At 37.4% G+C, this 17,838-nt stretch overlaps 1 protein-coding gene across 17 annotated transcripts in view; it reads left to right on the plus strand.

Moving 5' to 3' along the window:
• The window catches only part of Dis3l2 (DIS3 like 3'-5' exoribonuclease 2), a 339,632-nt gene that overhangs the window by 82,744 nt on the left and 239,050 nt on the right, over nt 1-17,838 (plus strand). The window contains exon 1 of one of the 17 annotated variants that reach the window (XM_078018224.1): nt 17,463-17,537. The exons of the other annotated variants lie outside the window; for them this stretch is intronic. The gene's annotated coding sequence lies outside the window, so the exon portion shown is untranslated. Of the gene's footprint in view, nt 1-17,462; nt 17,538-17,838 lie in introns of those variants that run through there. 17 annotated transcript variants of the gene reach the window in all.

Raw genomic sequence — 17,838 nt, forward strand, 5'->3', positions numbered from 1 at the left:
TGCATTTTAACAAGATCCCCAGCTGATTTGCATAAGCATTAAATTTTGAGAAGCATTGGTGTGGATGATTAAAGAAGGGACTTTTTTAAAAGAAAAATCACTTTGGCATAATAGAGAAAGGAGGAACCTGTATGTGACATCATTATGGCTATTCCTGGAGGAGAGTCACGAGTGCAGTGTGAGTGGCTGGGGTGTCTGAGGCTTGCAGTAGCCATAATAGTTTCCTCATTTAGATTCTGGGCCCCCAACACCCTCTGATCTATTTTCTTCCCTGCTCTCTAGCAGATGAAGGATAAATGAACTATTATTCTTATAGTTGGGGAAAAAACCCTATTAATTTGTTTATTGAAAAAAATATTTCAATCTTTCATAAATTGTTTTTATTCCAATAAGTGTTCCGAAACCTACCTCTGTTCCATTTTTCAGAGATCATTTTAATATTAAGTTCAAGCAATCTTATTATTTCTGTCTTAATAGCCCCTTGTTTCATGCATTTTTTTCCTGAGGAATTGTATCTTGTATTTAAAACATGTTTGTTATGACACAGATTTTTTTTTTTTTCTTAAACCACTAATTGAGATCTGGTTTTAATAGCTTTAAGCATATTTTAAAGTCTTGTTGAAAATTAAACTTACAGAATATTGAAAAGTTACTTCATTGTGCAGATTTTTGGTTTTAGAGAGAAAGAGAATTTTAAAAAAATATTTCCTGTGGATACAACATCTTTATTTTTTTAAATTTTTATGTGGTGCTGAGGAACAACCCAGTGCCCCGTGCATGCCAGGCGAGTGCGTTACCACTTGAGCCACATCCCCAGCCCCTGTATAGAATTTTGTATCTTGAAATAGTTCAGAGTTGAACCACTTCCTAATAACATGAGGATTATTCTTTTCTATCCCTCCTAAGCTGCTGTAGTGTCTCTCAGATGCTATTCCATCTGGTGGGATTGAGAAGTAAAGAACTGGAGAAAGAAAATTTAAAAAAGAGCAATGATTAAGTTGTTTTAAGTATATTTGAGGTTTTAAAAAAGATACTATTTGTACCCATATTAATAAAATGATTTATTATAATTGGAATCATCTTTTTTATTCTGGTATTTTCTATACTTTGATCAAAGTTTAGATTATGCCAAAAATAATTTAAAAATTGAAATAAAATTCACATAATGCTCATTATTTTAACCACTTTAAAGTGTAGAGGTAAGTGGTGTACTCATCCAGCTACATTGCAGCACGTATCATCAGTTGAATCCCTTTTGTGGCCGAATTAATGTGCCACATTTTGTTTATCTTTTTATTAATTGAAAAATAGTTGAGTTGTTTTCATTTTTTGGCTATAATAAATATTTGTGCACAACAATCATGTATAAGTTTTTATGTGAACACGTTTTAAATTCTTATATTCTTAGAAGTGGCATTATTGGGGTAATATGGTGACTCCATGTTTAAAAAAAATATTTCTTAAATGTAGCTCACTAAAATATACTAGACTGGCTGTAGCTCAGTGGTAGAGCACTTGCCTTGCACATGTGAGGCATTGGGTACCACATTCAGAAAGAAAGAGAGAGAGAGAGAGAGAGAGAGAGAGAGAGAGAGAGAGAGAGAAGAAGAGAAAGAAATCGTGTCCCTCTACAACTAAAAATAAAAAGTTTAAAAAAAATGTACTGTCCCCAAACTTTTCCAATTAATTAATTCCAAAAGGAATTATTTTTATGAACATGTAACGTTATATCCTGAAATCACTTGTGTTCTTGAGTTTAGCCCAGTATTTGAGTAGTAGCCGTGCTGCTGCTGTTCTTTTTCACCAGCAAGACTCCATTTTGGACATTTCACAATGAAAGCTTCCTATTGCCCAGCCTATGAACTGATGACCTTCTGCTTGATTGAATATTTTTGTAGTGTCAAAAGATTACTTTAAAAAAATGTGGGCACTTACAAAGGGTTATATGCCCAAGTTGGTGTTGTTGCTGTCATTGAAGGAGGTTCTTCAATTCTTCTTGTTATAGAAGTATTACATTACTGAATGCGATTTAGAAAATAGATTTGCTTACTCACCTAACGTAAGTCAGCATTTTGTGTCACCATTACATACTTTACAAATGCACATATACTATGTTATAAATTCTTATTGTATATTATGTATATCCACATGGAGTTTAATATTGTGAGCTTTTTATGTATCATAACTATTTATTACATAATTGTTATAGGTACATGTAGTATATAAATAAATTACCAAAATGATTTATTTTCTGTAGCTCACTAAAACGTACTTAAGACCATCTTTAACGCCTGTGTAGTATTTCATTGTGTGAATGTTACCTATTTTAAATAACTTTCCTTTATTAATAGATATTTCAGATGTTTATAATTTTTTAAATTTAAATAATATTGTGGAGAGCCTCCTTAAATGTGTAACTTTTTATTTCATAAGAGTATTTCCTTTAATTAAATTCTCAGAATAGAACTGTTAGGTCAAAAAATATGAAAATTATTCACATGGTTTTTATGTACTTCCAGGTTGCTATGGTCTGTCTGAATATTGCCCCCAGATTCATGTACTAGGAATTTCGTTCCTAATCCACAGTATTGGCAGGTGGGGCCTTGTAGAGGTGTTTAGGTTTTGTGGGCCGACTTCTCAGGAATGGATTAATGCCATTATAAAAAAGGGTTGCAGGAGTAGGTTTGCTAATTCTTGCCCTTTTGCTGGCCACGATATAAGGACATAGGAAGATGTCCGTGCTCAGTTACTGGCACCTTGATCTAGAACTGTTGAGAGAAAACAGTTTTGTTCTTTCTAAATGACTCAGTTTGTGATATTTCATTATGGCAACACTTAATAGACTAAAGTACAGATTTTACCTACTTTTTAGTTACATAATTAAATCAATAAGTGACTTTGCATTTCTTTCCTTAATTTTTACTTTTTGTGTTCTACCCATCCTTGGACTTTGTCAATATGTGGAATGTTGGTTTTGTTATATTCAGGGTTAGCTGTTTCCCCTACATGTGGTATTTTTGTGTTTGGCTATTTGTGCCGGGCAAGGCGACAGCTCTCTGGTGGATACAGAAGCATCTTGCCAGATCTGTGTCCTTAGGTGCTTACTCTCAAGTCAGGGCCCTGGTGTACTTCTCAGCAGATGCATCTCTGTTTTGTATAGGCTTTTCTTTCCCACTCCTGTTTCTTTTTCCCTTTGTTATAGCTATGCTTTCTGGATCCAGTGCCTGCATCTCACTAGTGGTCTGCATTCTGCAGTATGGTTTCGATCCCACCTTTCTACTAAGGTGGTCCTTTCCATGTCTCTCTGCTTTCTTTGGTCATTTTCTTAGTTTGTATTTTCCTTGAGATTTCAATAATGACTTAAGACTATTGATTTCCATCTTCTTTGTAATAATACCTCATGAGCTCCATGGCCTTGTTCTGTTGATTTCTCTTTTCCTTCACCTACTTGTGGACATTTCTCTGGCTTCTGTCCTTAGTCGTTTTTTTCTTTCTTTACATTCTTTTCCCATATACATTTTTATGTATTTTCATAGTTTAAACTTGCATTTTTATTTGAAAGATTTCCACCATTCATTTGTTTATTCAACATTGTTTGACCTGGGGCTGACCTAGGTCCTCAGGGTATAAACATGAACTCATTTCAACTGCCCTTGATCAACTTGCAGACCAGTGAGATATCAGCCCTAGTGTTGTGTGAGATATTTCTTTAACAGAGAGTTGAACACAGAGATGCAAGAGCTGAATAGAGGGGAAAGGATGACAATTCTGCCTAAAGCAAATGTGTTAAAATTTCTTACAGTAGATGACATTTAAACTATAATTTGAGAGTTTGCCAGGTAAGAAATTAATGGGAGAGGGAACATTTTAAGCAAAGGAACTGTATGTTTAAAGGAGTAGAAGCATGTATTCCTTCCAGATCTTAACCTAGTGAGGGAAAGGGATTATGTTCTGGTTTTGCTTAAATCATGGTAGACTGCTAGGAACATGTGTTTGCCAAGTCAGATTGGGATCCACATTCTAGATCCTGTATTTATTGGCTGTGAGCTTTGCAGAGGATGAGAAAAGTGTCCTACAATTTTATTTTGGTAAGAGTTGATGAGTTATAATCACCTAGGACAGTGTCTGATAAGCAATGGATGCTTTTAAAATGTGAACTTCTTTTTTTGGTTTCCCTTCTCTGAATCTAGCCATTCCATAACTTTCATAGAGCAGGTAGGGAATTATACTTGTTGAACAATTTCAGTTTTTGCAAACATGAGAGAAATTTTGCAAACATGAGAGAAACATGGCATTGCTTCTTTTGATGTAAAAATTTGTGACTAGAAACACAAAAGGCATAAGGTAAATTCACTAAATCTAGTAATCTTATGAAGTAAAGGTTCATTTTCTTAAGAGCTAACTTTAATTGGAGAAAAAAAAGAGCAATGGGTCAAAGGTTTGCTAGATGTTTGAGTATGGTAACTGGATGAGATTTCCCCCTTGAATACATCATTTGATTGTAAACATCATTTGCAGTGTTTTTCATTGATGTTTTAAATTTGTTTCCTTCGCAATTTCTTTTGGAGTATAGTTTAAAAAAAAATGATTGTAGATTCCAGTTGTTCTAGGATTGTCTGTTTTGCCCTTAGACCTCCGATGCTGTATAGTTCACTGATAGCTCAGACAACATCAGCTCAGACTGGAGTCTTTGGCTTTTATTTACCAGTTACATTCTTATTCCTCTGTGTGACACAAAGGCCTTCCCCAACCTACCTTCTTCTCTCTTGAGCAACTTTATTTCCTTCATCTTTAGGTACCATAGACTGCAAATCTTTGAAGGTGTCACGCAGCCGCATGCCTACAGTTTATTTTTATTGTTTTTTTGCCGTTTCCTTTGCAGTTTTCTGCATGTGTCTCCTCCTTTGTTCCCTACTCATCTTTGTAGATAGATTCACAGGTAGTTGTCTCTGTGAAGCCTTTCCTCGTATCTTCACAATTATTATTCAGCGCTGCTGTTTTATTAGTTGTAAACTCTTTAGATGTTTTCTTTCATATGATAGAACCCTTTACAGTGTTTCACATGTGAACTCTGTTCACATTCCAGTGATACTTGGTGTCTACTTCTGGGTGGTATTTGCACTGCTTGTGAGGAATGACTCCCACTATATGATGGTGTTAACAGTGGCAGACATCATTTATTGAGGACCTAATCTGCTGTAGGCCCTCTTTTAGAGCCTTTGCAAGCACTGCATATTGCAGACTTAGATCCCCCCCCCTCGCAGATAGTATTTCTTTTCATCATTTTTTTGTGCTCATTTCTAAATAAGACAGAACATATTAATCATGAGGGGGCAATGTCTAGCAATAGATGAAAAGTTGATCTGTAAAGGCGTTTTTGTTGAGGCTGTTCAGGGTACAAAGAACTTAGAATGCATATACTGTCAGTTTTATAATTCAGTTCTTTTAAAAGTAGTTTGAAAGTATGCTTTTTATAATAAAATAAATAAAGGCAAATAGGGTACTTGTATGTCTCAAAAGAAAACTCGGTTTTCTACACCTCTCACAATACTTCTGACATCAAATGTGTGGATTTTCCACACTAAGCAATTCTTCAACAACTGGATGTCCTGTTATTTAACCTGATTCTGACACTAATTACCTGGAGTTAGCTCAGATCCCACAACTTTAAAGGCACATTCAACAAGACTGCCCTGTACTTTGGATGCCTGTTCAAATCCAGCTTCCTGTACTTATGACTGACTGACTGTAATCAGCGTTCCTGTGATCCCTTCCTCAAGGTCAGTACTTTGCTGTAATGGCTCACAGAACTCAGGGAATCATTTACCTGTTTACCTATTTTCAAGCGTACTGCAAATGATACAGATGAACTGTGGGACATGTGCAAGGCATGAGGGAGTGGCATGGAGTGTCCTTGCCCTTTTTAGGTGGTTCCTACCATCATGTCTGTGTTCACCAACTGGGAAGCTCTCCCAACTCTGTCATTTACGGTTTTTATGGAGGTTCCATTGCACAGGCATGAGTGATTAAATTACTAGTCCTTGTCAGCTCAATCTTCAGCCCTTCTTTGCTTTCTGGAGCTCAGAGGGTGGGGCTGATGGTTCCAACTCTCTAATCACATTGTGAGTTCTCTGGCAACCAGCCCTCATCTTCCAGGTCATCTCATTAGCATAAATGGATTATGTTTGAAAGGGGCCTATTACAAACATCAAAAGATTCTCTTCCCGCAGGAAATTACAAGGGCTTTAGAAGCTCTGTTATAAGAACTGGGGACCAAGATCAAATACGTACTTATTTATCACAATTTTCAATTAATTTCCCCTTTTCCTTTGTTCATTGATATGTGATTCATTCACCAAATATTATTTTGGGTATCTACTGTGTATCAGGTAATAGAATATGTCATTTTAATATAACAGTGTGCTGTCCTCATGGGTCATACATAAAATTTATATCATTTATTAGGCCTGGATGGATCTAAGAAGGCTTATTTCCAAATTCTTTTCTTTCTTTTTAATCTCAACAACTATTTTTTTAAAATGAGGTAACTTTTTTCTTTTTATAGCCTTATTTATTTATTTATTTATGAGAGAGAGAGAAGAGAGAGAATTTTTAATATTTTATTTTATTTTTTTTTTAGTTTTCGGCGGACACAACAACATCTTTGTTTGTATGTGGTGTTGAAGATCGAACACGGGCCACACGTATGCGAGGCGAGCGTGCTGCCACTTGAGCCACATCCCCAGCCCTCATTTATTTTTTATGTGGTGCTGAGGATTGAATTCAGGACCTCAAACGTGCCAGGCAAGCATTCTAGCACTGAGCCACAACCCCAGCCCTTTTCTTTATTTCTTTAAGAACCATCTTAGAATTACTTGACATGTTTTTGGGAGGTGATACTGAGCAAGGGCTTGCCATCCAGCGTATATAGACGTCAATACCAGTTGTAAAAAGAGAAAGCTTTATGCTGTAGTCAGTCAGCATGGAGGCCAGGAGTGCTATACTCAGGTTTGCCTTCCTACCACACAATCGGGGGTAGCAGGGGAATTTATAGGAAAAAAGATGGGAAAAGCTGTTTGTTGACTGGATGTGGGAAGGTGGAGTTTGGAGTTTGTATTGCACAGGCTTAGGTAGTCATCCTGCCTACAGCGATCACATGTTTCTTTTGGGGGTAGAGGAGGATTTTGAGTTTGTAATATCAAAAGGCCATTGACTATGGCCTAGGGTTGTGGCTCAGTAATAAGAGAATTTGCCTGGCATGTGTGAGGCACTGGGTTCAATCCTCAGTACTACATAAAAATAAATAAATAAAATAAAGGTATTGGGTCCATCTACAATGCCCCCCCCCCAAAAAAAAAGCCACTGACCAGATGATCTGGCTTCCTCTGTCCCTGTCCTTTTTTGAAGCGTGGGTTTTTCCAGACCATTTTTGAGTGACTTCTGGAGGCTTTTCCCCCAAAGCTTTTCCCCCAATTTATGTCCTGGTGTGAGCAGACCTTAGTTGATTTCAGATGTGAAGTAGGCATAGAATGTGTCACTTTTCCTGTGATTTTCCTTCCTTTACATTTTCCCTGGAAGCTTTCCACTGATAACCAATGTTGCTGAGAATGAATATAGGGAAATGGGATTGCTTTCGTCCTATCTCTGTCATCTTGAATGTCTCATATGTGTTAAGACTCTGACTGTCCATGTGTGCCTTTGTGCATGTTCAGGAGGATTTTCTAGGGATTTGGTTGGACCAGGATTAGTAGAGTGTGGGCCTAAGTTTCTGTACAGCATAGGAAGCAATCTGTGAGTCTCTGCTTCTTCCTCTTGGCAATAGTTACATGATGTGTTCAGGCTGTAGAAATTCATCGTATTATGCATTTATGGTTTGTATGCTTTTCTGTATGTAAATAAAAATGAATTATATAGACTTGAAGTGTTTAAAACAAGTAAAAAATAATGGCATTCCTGTGTAATCCCATTTGTATACAATTATAATAACATAATTATGTTTTAAATGTGATCATCAAGTGTAACACAGCATATTTGTTTACAAAATTGTGACCTCACCTTCTGCTCTTGCTCTTCATGAATTGTCACTTGTATTTTATGTTTTCCCTTAAGCAATTTCACTTAGAGAGTCATATAGTCTTGAAGCTAGAGATGTAATGATTTTCCAGTTTAAGGTGTTGAATTGGGACATGCTTCAATTTAAATACTGAGCAGTAAAGCTAGTACCTCACTGGGATGTCCTTGTCATAGATTTTCTGTTTTGAGTACCTACTTTTGAGTATCTGCTGTTCTGAGTCTTCTCAGACTCATGCTGGTTTAGGTTTACAGCCTTCCTTCTCCTTGAATCAGCATAAAGTTAGATAATGCTCTACTTTTTCCCAGTGTGTAAACAGGAACTGGTTTCTGTACATTGGTGAATGGGTATAAAGCCAAGGTTAAGTCAGTCATTGATTACAAAGAATCCTTGGGATAAGTCTTTCACTGAATGAAAATACTGACTCAGTGGTTTAAAACAGAATTTGCAGGGGCTGGGGGTGTGGCTCAGCAGTAAAGTATTGGTCTAGCACATACGGGGCCCTGGGTTTGATCCTCAGCACCACATAAAAATAAATAAAATAAAGGTATTGTGTCCAACTGTAACTAAGAAATAAATATTAAAAAAACAGCATTTGCAAAATTAAATGTGACAGTTGTGGCAGGCAGATACATGTAAACATGTTTGATCTATTTATACCTTTAAAAATAGCTTTATAGAAATGTTTGACATTGTTTGCCATTAGGGAAATACAAACCAAAAATACACTTGAGATTTCATCTTACTCCAGTTAGAATAGCTGTCATTAAGAATACAGACAATAATAAATGCTGGAGAAGATGTGGAGAAAATGGAACACTCTGACACTGTTGGTAGAATTAGAAATTAGTATACCCACTATGGAAATCATTATGGAGGTTCCTTAAAAGACTAGGCTTGGAATCACCATATGACTCAGTTATACCACTTCTCAGTATTTATTCTAAAGAACTAAAATCATCATTTGATAGCCATACATGCATAGCCATATTTATAGCAGCGCAATTCACAGTACCCAAATTATGGAACCAGTCTAAGTGTCTATCAGTGTATGAATGGATAAAGAAAATGTGGTATGTATACACAGTGGAGTTTTCTTCAGCCGTAAAGAAGAATGAAATTATGTCATTGCCAGGAAAATGGATGGAACTTGAAAACACGGTTAAGAAAAATAAGCCCATCTTGAAAAGTCAAAAGAGTTGTATGTTTTTTTTTTCTCATATGTGGAAACTAGAGGGGAAAAAAAAGGAAAAGAAAGATGGGAGTGGGGATCTCATGAAAGTCAAAGGGGGTTCAGTAGAAGGAAGGAAGGAGGGGAAGAATAGGGAAAATACTGGGGAATGATATTAGCTAAATGTTATTGTTATATTGATTTCATGTATAAGTAATATCACAACAAATTTCACCATATGCATAGCTAGAATGCACCAATTAAAAAATTGGTGGAAAAATAGCTTTATAATGTAATAACTTTTTCCTTTAAAATTTTTTTAAAATTAATTTCACAGTAGAACGCATTTTGACATATAGTACACACATGGAGCAGAACTTCTTATTCCTCTGGCTGTACATGGTTCAGAGTCACTCCAGTAGTGTAATCATACATGTATATAGGATAATAATGTCTGTCACTTTCTACCATCATTCCCATCCCCACAGCCCCAACCTTTTTCTTTTTCACACCTATGATACTATATTCATAGTTGTTTATTTTAGAAAAGCTAGAAATATTAAAATAGTGCTCTTACAGTAAAGTATCTGCAGTGTTTCCACTATAAAATGCAATTTTAAAGGGTTTAGAAGTGAGCTGTAAAAATTTGTTCTTGGCCAATGTGTTGTATACAAAATCTCTGTCCAGGCTAATTTTAAAAAGGATTTTCACAACAGCACAAACTGAGATTATATGGCAGAACCAACTTATGTTGAATTCATTTTTTATTGCTTCAGTCAAAGTAGGAGAAAGGTAACAGCTTTTAAAATGATTCCTGTAAAACAGTATGAAACTTATTTCTTGTGGGATTAGAAAATTATTGATAAAACAATGTTGCTCTGCCATCAAAATAGTCACCATTGGCTTATTTATATTATATAATTTTTAAGCCAATATAAAAAAATGGCACCACCAAACCTAGCATAAGCCCCAAATCTTGGGTGACTTCAGAACAACTCTTAAGATCTTAGCAGCTCATTTTAAAAGCAGTGTTTGTTTCTCCCCTCCCCTTCTCCTCCCCCTCTCCTTCCTTTTATCTTTTATTTTTAAAAATATTTATTTATTTGTTTTTTAGTTGTGCACCTTTATTTGTTTATTTTTATGTGGTGTGGGGAATTGAACCCAGTGCCTCACACAAGCTAAGCAAGCGCTTTACCACTGAGCCACAGCCCTGTCCCAATTTATCTTTTAACTTTTGGTATTGGGGATTGAACCCAAAGGCATTCAACCACTGAACCTCATCTATCAACCTTTTCATTTTTTAAAAAAATTTTGAGACAAGGTCTTACTAAGTTGCTTGAAGCCTTGCTGAGTTGCTGAGGCTGGCTTTGAACTGAGGATCCTCCTGGCTCAGCCTCCTAAGTCGCTGGGTTTAATAGGCAGGTGCCACTGTGCCTGGTAGAGCAGTGTTTGGGTCTGCTCAGTTGTTGTGTAACCCCAAAGAGTCTTTTTTGTCCTTTGCCCTAGTTTGTTGGAACAGCTTTCTGCTTGGTACCGGGCTTAGTTGTCTATAAAGTTAAGAAAGTCCTGATGGGAAAGCAAAGACTTTTTTGGGGGGAGTGGGGTGGGGGTGGGAATGTGTGCATGATTGGACACATTCTCCAGTGAAGCTAGAGAGCTTCTTGGTAATGTAACTTTCTCCCTAACTCTCTGAGCAGGTCTTAGCTTGAAGTGATCAGCCACAATGCAGATAAGCTCCTTGCTTTTATATCATTGCAAGCACATTTAGACATACAGTTCTACTGCATTTTACTGCTCGCAGCCAGGTTTCTTCCTAGTTCTTTTCTACTCTTTCTTCATAATTAAATCTCATAAGCAGATTGCTCCAGGGTAATTTCATGTGAGGCAGCCAGACTGGCTTCATAGTTGACAGTAGCTTCCTCTTGTGTCACTTCTGGACCATGGAATACAGTTTATGTGTGTAGAGCCTCAGGGAACATTTGAGGTATTGTCAATGGAATATGAGTTTATATGAAATATGAATTGGAAATGATAATGAGTTGTGTGCAGTTTTTCAGAAATATCTCCATGATGGAGAAGGAAATACCTCATTAAAGACATGCTTGCTTCATCTTCCCACAACCATTTCTCCCCCTTATTCTGCAAAATAATCGTGCTGTGCTGCACCCAGGGTCAAATGAGGTGAAAACAGCAACAAAACCCATTAGTATATAAAATTAAACAGCACTTATTTCTTTATAAACAATTTCCTTAAACAAATACATCTTAAGTCAGGTCATTGTTGATTCACAGATCTTTTTGCTTTAGATTCTTAAGAGTCATCTTGGTCAATGGCTGAGGTGGAGAAAAGTCTGCTTCATCTGCTGAAGCTGAGACATGTTGCTTTTCTCTTCAGTCAGCCTTGCCAAGAGGCCACTTTACCCCCCTGGCCTAATCCTGTTTTAAAACAGGTTGCTCATTCTAAGGAGACAGGTACTCCTGTTGTTATGACCTAGGAGGATCTCAAGGTCAGAAGGTGAGGTGTGGAAGTAGTAGTGGGCAGTAAGCAAATGTTTGAACTCCCAGGTTCTGAAAAATGGGTGTAGTTGGTATAGAGATGCTCTTTGGAGAAGAGCAGTGTGTTACTTCTCAGAGGAGTAACCTGTTATTTATCATTATTTATTAAGGATAATCTCTTTCTATCAGTACTTTTTGGTTCAGATTGGTTTGGATCTGACCAGCAGAATACCTACATGTTGACTTCTTTGTCATTTTGACATGCCTTTATCACTTTGTGAATACTTATTTATTTTCTGTGGATATTCTCACCTTATCCTGTGCTTTCCCTGTACTATCCTTGGAATCAGCCATTTTTCTAAGAATCCTTGTTTCTGTTAGTGGAGAAATCCAGACTCTACTTGGCCCTTTTAGTGAACAAGAACTAAGAAATATGTGTATGTGTGTGTGTATTTCCTTCCTCCCTCCCTCCCATCCATCCATACATCCAGAAAATAGTGTTCACACAGATCTCCAATTCCAATGCAAATCATAGGGTTTGTTCTGGTTTTCCCTTCCCTACATTTATACCTCCTTCTCTGACAATAAGAAACCTGACCCTTACTGTCCATGTTATATTTGCTTTTTGTTCATTCCTGTTTGTGACTAATATGGTGGCCTTCTATTCCACCAGGTCACCTTCCTTGCTCAGACTTTAGTTCCTGCTGTTGCTGTGTTCCTCCTGCTCAGTGATTCCCCCACCATCACACCACATTATTTCTGAGCATGGTTCCTTTGATAGTTGGGAGTTCTAGTTTTTAATTCATGGAATCTTATAGCTACTTCATCAGTGACATTTGGTATAGAAAAGCCCCAGCTCTACTTGTGTTTGGAATACCTAATGTTTCTATTTTGAACTCTTTCTTGATGGTGCTTGCTTTCACGTGCTTGCATGCACACACAGGCACACCCATCTGGGTATGGAACCTAGAACCTAGTGTATGCCAGACAAGCACTCTATCACTGAGCTATATCCCCAGTCTTTTTTAAAATTTTACTTTGAAACAGGGACTTGCTAAGTTGCCCAGGCTGGTCTTGAACATGTGACTTTTCCTGCCTCAGCTTCCCAGGGAGCTAGGATTATAGGTTGATGCTAGTGATATGTTTTTTTAAAACACTGCACCTGTCTTTCTCTCTCTTTTAAGTATCAAGTTGAGGGGGAAAAAAAAAGAAAAGAAAAGAAACTGTGTGGGTGGGTGTGCACAGGTACATGTCTATATGAGTTGGTGTATGCCTGTGTTGGCAAGGAACAGCTATCTTTCTTCATGGACCCTTCCCTCCCCTCCCTTCTCTTCTTCCCTCCCCTCCCCTCCCCTCCCCTCCCCTCCCCTCTCCTCCCCTCTCCTCTCCTCTCCCCTCCCCTCCCCTCCCCTCCCCTCTTCCCTCCCCTCCCCTCCCCTCCCCTCTTTTCTCCCCTCCCCCCTCCCCTCCCCTCTTCCTTCCCTTCACTCTGCAGAAGCTTCCAGCTCTAACAACTCCTGTCTCCTCTAACATGCTTGCTTCCTGGACTTTTAGGCAAGGCCATTGTTTTATCAATCACCATTCTTTTGATCCATGCTGTGTTTTGCTCTTGTGAGGCCATCCTTGGTCATCTTAGCAGGAGGCAGATGTTCCTTTTATTTCCTAGAGCTCATGCCATTTCAGGGATACTTAAGGGTGTGCTTTATAGATCCTACTTATTTCCAAGTATTGGCAGACTGATGCTAGTGATACGTTTTTTAAAAAAAAAAATTTTTTTGTAGTTGTAGATGGATAGAATGCATTTATTTTATTTGTTTATTTTTATGTAGTGCTGAGATTGAACCCAGTGCCTCATGCATGCCAGGCAAGCGCTCTGCCACTAAGCTACAGCCCTAGCCCCACTAGTGATATTTTTGAAAGTGCTACTTTGTTGTAGTCAGAGCTGTTGAATGCCTAACAGGTGCCTTGTACATTAAAATGTAGCTAAATGTTTTATTGGCTTTTAAATTTTGTTAAAAGGAAAATATTTGGTACCTTCAGATCATAACCTTGGCTCATAATTTGGATATATTTATTGAGTTTTTGGTCTCCCCTGTGTATAGATGTTGAACTATTTGGCTTCAATACAAAAGAGACTTATTTGATCCACATGTTATTTTTGCTCAGGTTTATTGAAGACAGCTCATATATAGTAAAAATTATCCCTTTTTATTTATTTACTTTTTATTTAAATTTTTTTTGTTCTTTTTAGTTGTACATGACAGTAAAATGTATTTTGACATATCACACATACATGGTGTATAACTTCCCGTTTTTGTGGTTGTACATAATGTGGAGTTACACTGGTCCTGTATTCATATAAGAACATAGGAAAGTTATGTCCAGTTCATTCTACTGTTGTTCCTATTCCCACTCCCTCCCTTCCCTTCATTTCTCTTTGTCTAATTCAGTGAACTTCCATTCTTCCCTCCCTCCCCACTTACTGTGAGTTAGTATCTACATATCAGAGAGAACATTTGGCCTTTGGTTTTTGGGATTGGCTTATTTCACTTAGCATGGTAGTCTCTAGTTTCATCCATTTACTGGCAAATGCAATAATTCCATTCTTCTTTATGGCTAATATTCCACTGTATATACATACCACATTTTCTTTATCCATTCATCTGTAGAAGGGCATCTAGGTTGGTTCCATAGCTTAGCTTTTGTGACTTGTGCAGCTATAAACATTGATGTGTCTGCATTACTATAGGATGCTGATTTTAAATCTTTGGGATATATGCTGAGGAATGGGATAACTGTGTCAAGAGTGTTTCTATTCCAAGTTTTCTGAGGAGTCTCCATACTGCTTTCCAGAGTCTTTGTAGCACTTTGTATTCCTACCACCAATGTATGAGTGAACTTTCCCCCACATTCTTGCCAACATTTATTGTGTTAACTGCCATTCTGACTAGAGTGAGGTGAAATCTCAGTGTAGTTTTAATTTGTATTTCTCTAATTGATGGAGATATTGAACATTTTTTCATATATTTGTTGACTGATTGTACTTGTCTGTGACATGTCTGTTCAGTTCCTTTGCCCATTTATTGATCGGATTATTTGTGTTCTTTTGGTGTTGAGTTTTTGAGTTCTTTATATATCCTGGAGATTAATGCTCAATCTTAGGGGCAGGTGGCATAGATTTTCTCCCACTCTGTAGGCTCTCTGTTCACATTATTGATTGTTTCCTTTGCTGTGAAGAAGCTTTTTAGGGGACTGGGATTGTGGTTCAGTGATAGAGCGCTTGCCTAGCACATGTGAGACACTGGATTTGATTCTCAGCACCACATAAAAATAAATAAGTAACATCGACAACTAAAATTTTTTGTTTTTACAAAAGAGAAGCTTTTTAGTTTGATAGCATCCCATTTATTGATTCTTGATTTTACTTCTTGTGCTTCAGGGGCCTTGTTGAGGAATTCAGTTCCTACACTGACATGATGTAGATTTGGGCCTACGTTTTCTTTTAATAGGAGCAGGTTCTCTGGTCTAATGCCTATGTCCTTGATCCACTTTGAGTTTTGTCCAGGGTGAGAGATTGGGTTCTAATTTCATTTTGCTACATGTGGATTTCTGGTTTTCCCATCACCATTTGTTGAAGAGGCTATCTTTTCTTCAATGAATGTTTATAGCACCTTTGTCTAGTGTGAGGTAACTGTTTATTTATGTGGGTTTGTCTCTGTGTCTTCTATTCTGTACCATTAGTTTCATTTCTGTTTTGGTGCCAATACCAAGCTGTTTTTGTTACTGTAGCTCTGTAGTATCATTTAAGGTCTGGTATTATGATGCCTCTTGCTTCACATTTCTTGCAGAGGATTGCTTTGACTATTCTGGACTTCATATTTTTCCAAATGAATTTCATGACCGTTTTTTCTATTTCTATGAAGAACATCATTGAAATTTTAATAGAAATGACATTAAATCTGTATAGGGCTTTTGGTAGGATGGCTATTTTGACAATATTAATTCAGACTATCCAAGAACATCGGAGATCTTTCCACATCGACTAAGGTCTTCTTTAATTTCTTTTCTCTCTCTCTTTTTTTTTTTTTTAGTGTTCTGTAGTTTTCATTGTAGAGGTCTTTCACCTCTTTAGTTAGATTGATTCCTAGATATTTTATTTTATTTTGAATCTATTGTGAATGGGATAGTTTTCCTAATTTCTCTTTCAATTGATTCATCATTGGTGTATAGGAACACAATTGATTTATGAGTGTTAAAAAATTATCTCTTTTAAGTGTCCAGTTCTGTGAATTTTAAAACATATATAGATTAGCATAGCCACCACCATGGTCAAGATGAAAACAGTCATGCCACCAGGTTCCCTTGTGACCCCTTTCATTACCACTTGCACCCAACAGCCCTTGCCAACCACTGGTCTGTTTTGTGCCCCTGTGGATTTGCCTTTTCCAGAATGTCATATCAATGGAAACTTTTTAAGTCTGCTTGTTTCCTGTTAGCATACTCATGAGAAATTATCTGTGTTGTGTAGTGTTTCTGAGCAGTATTAGACATTATTGCATACATGTCTTCTAGTTTGTTACCCATTCAGTAGGTGAAGGATGTTTTGATTATTTCCAGGTTTTGATGATTAAAAATAAAGCTGCTAGAAAGAAGGAAACTTAAATGTACAGAGGGTCTCTTGTGACTACAATTGAAACAGAAGGGTATGATGGAGAAACAATACAGATAAGCATAGATGATGATCTGAATGTACCTTTTATTATAGTTCTTCTTGATAGATTTTTTTTTGCTATCTCTGTTCCTTTTCAAGTAGTTCTCAGAGTATGCCTTGCCCAAATTTATCCATATTAGTCCGACTTTATCTTTCCATTTTTCTATAGAATTTTAATTCCATGACTAATTTTTTTATTAGAAAAGAAACAAAAAAGCTGTTATGATCATTATTATACCCATCTTTGTGTGGATAGATGCTTTATTTCCTCCTGGTTAAATAAATATCTAGCAGTGGAATTTCTGGTCATAAGGTAAGCATGTATTTATAAGACACTGTTAGGCAGTATACCATTTTTCATTCCCATTAAAAATATGTGAGCAATGGGCCGGGGTTGTGGCTCAGTGGTAGAGGGCCTACCTAGATTACATGAAGCACTGGGTTCAATCCTCAGCACTGCATAATAAAGTTGTCATGTTCACCTGCAACTAAAAATATTTTTTAAAAATATGTGACATAGTTTCTCCATATCTTCACCTCTATATGGTGGTGTAGTTGCAGTCATTTTGTGCATAGGTAGTGGTATTTCCTTGCTGTTCTTTATTTATTTCGTTTTGCATTTCCCTCATGACAGAAGATGCTGAACGTGTGTGTGTGTGTGTGTGTGTGTGTGTGTGTGAGAGAGAGAGAGAGAGAGAGAGAGAGAGAGAGAGAGAGAGTGTGTGTATATGTGTGGGAAGCCATTCTGACACGTGATTGGGTGGCTCCCATTAAGGGTCTGAGGTGCTCTGGCTGTGTGGGAGCTTTCCCGGCCCTTTCCTGATGAGAGAACCCATCCGTGTGGGGGTGTGCCTGACCACTGACCCCGAGGGCCCAATCACTGACCCTGACCTTGGAGTACGGTCCCCCCTCAACCTTCATTGGATGGAATTCTCCCCTGAATCTCCTGTTCCCCAATAAAAAGCTACTCCCAGGCGTGTTCGCTCTCTCTCTCTCCTGCTAGCCCTGAGTAATCCTCGCTGCCCTGCTGAGGGTTAGAGGAGGGAAACAGAGAGGGGAGCCGTCTCGGACCTGGCAGTAGAAATAAGGTAACTGAGTCTGTGTGTTTTATTTCGATCTCTTCTAGCTAACTTTTATGCCAAGAACCTCATTAATGAAACCATTGCGCTGGCCGCATGGTGGATGTGTGTTTATTTATGGTCATTGTATTACATATATTTTCTCTCTCTTTTATCCATTTTTAAATTGATTTGTCTTTATATTAATGGATTATGAGTTTTTTTAAATATTTTTTTTAGTTGTTGATGGACCTTTATTTTATTCATTTAATTCATATGCCGTACTGAGAATCAAACTCAGTGCCTCACACATGCCAGGCAAGTGCTTTAC

The sequence above is a fragment of the Ictidomys tridecemlineatus genome, chromosome 7 (assembly GCF_052094955.1).
Source record: "Ictidomys tridecemlineatus isolate mIctTri1 chromosome 7, mIctTri1.hap1, whole genome shotgun sequence".
NCBI classification, from domain to species: domain Eukaryota; kingdom Metazoa; phylum Chordata; class Mammalia; order Rodentia; family Sciuridae; genus Ictidomys; species Ictidomys tridecemlineatus.